General features: G+C 48.9%; 1 non-coding gene across 1 annotated transcript; it reads right to left on the bottom strand.

Moving 5' to 3' along the window:
• Positions 1-456: 456 nt before the first annotated feature.
• On the bottom strand, positions 457-564 carry LOC132390649 (U6 spliceosomal RNA). Its single transcript, XR_009510967.1, has one exon. It is a non-coding gene; the product is annotated as a U6 spliceosomal RNA (small nuclear RNA).
• Between the last annotated feature and the right edge of the window lie 959 nt (positions 565-1523).

The following is a 1523-nucleotide window of genomic DNA, read 5'->3' as shown; positions in this document are numbered from 1 at the left end:
TTGTGTTTACTACAAATATCTGCTATCTCCTTACACATTTGCTCTTCCAACTCACGCTCCCCATTAGGTGGCCTATAATACACTCCTATCAGTGTTACTACACCTTTCCCATTTCTCAATTCCACCCAAATAGTCTCCCTAGAGGAGCTCTCTAATCTATCCTTCCAAAGCACCGCCATAAGATTTTCTCGGACAAGCAATGCAACACCTCCTCCTCTGGCCCCTTCTACTCTATCACACCTGAAGCAACTAAATCCAGGAATATTTAGTTGCCAATCATACCCTTCCTGCAACCATGTTTCACTAATAGCTACAACATCATAATTCCAGGTATCAATCCACGCTTTAAGCTCATCCACCTTTCTTACAATGCTCCTAGCATTAAAATAGATACATTTAAGATACTCTCCACCTCCTCCTCTCTTTTCATCCCTAACAATGCATTCAAATTTTTTAAAAAATATGGAACGCTTCACGAATTTGCGTGTCATCCTTGCACAGGGCCATGCTAATCTTCTCTGTATCGTTCCAGTTTTTTAGTATATGTGCTGCCAAAGCGAGCACTCAAATTTATTATCCTTTTCTTTCTTCTCCCCTACATCTTCGGGCTGAGTGCATCCCTTCTCCATCACCTGCCTTTCCTCCTCACACACTGTCTACTTACTTGCTCTACTGGTGAACTAACCTCCTCTCCCATAGTTTCCTCAAATTGATTCCCACCCCCCCCCCCCCCACCATCTTACTAGTTTAAAGTCTGCCCTGTAGCCCTAGCAAACCTCCCCGCTAGGATATTGGTCCCCCCCAGGATTCAAGTGTAACCCATCCTTCTTGAACAGGTCACGCCTGCCCCAGAAGAGGTCCCAATGATCCAGAAACTTGAATCCCTGCCCCCTGCTCCAATCCCTCAGCCACGCATTCATCCTCCACCTAATTCCATTCCTACTCTCACTGTCGCGTGGCACAGGCAGTAATCCCGAGATTACTACCTTTGCGGTCCTTCTTCTTAACTGCCTTCCTAACTCCCTATACTCTCGTTTCAGGACCTCTTGCCCTTTCCTACCTATGTCATTGGTACCTACATGTACCACGACCTCTGGCTCCTCACCCTCCCACTTCAGGATATCTTGGACGCGATCAGAAACGTCCCGAACCCTGGCACCAGGGAGGCAAACTACCACCCGGGACTCCCGATCACCTCCACAGAACCGCCTGTCTGAACCCCTGACTATCGAGTCCCCTATTACTATGGTCCTCTTTCTTCTAACCCTACCTTTCTGAGCTACAGAGCCGTCCTCTGTGCCGGAGGCCCGGCCACTGTCACTTCCACCAGGTAGGCTGTCACCCCTAACAGTACTCAAACATGAGTACTTATTGTCACTGGGGTACTCTCTAGTACCTGCCTCTTCCCCTTCCTGACCTTGACCCACCTATCTGCCTCCCGTGGCCCCAGAGTGACCACCTGCCTGTAACTCCTCACTTTCCCTGACCAGGCGAAGGTCATCGAGCTGCAGCTCCAGTTTCCC

Source organism: Hypanus sabinus, chromosome 2 (assembly GCF_030144855.1).
Source record: "Hypanus sabinus isolate sHypSab1 chromosome 2, sHypSab1.hap1, whole genome shotgun sequence".
NCBI lineage: Eukaryota > Metazoa > Chordata > Chondrichthyes > Myliobatiformes > Dasyatidae > Hypanus > Hypanus sabinus.
The sequence above is the reverse complement of the archived record's forward strand: the minus strand, read 5'-3'. Positions and strand labels throughout refer to the sequence as shown.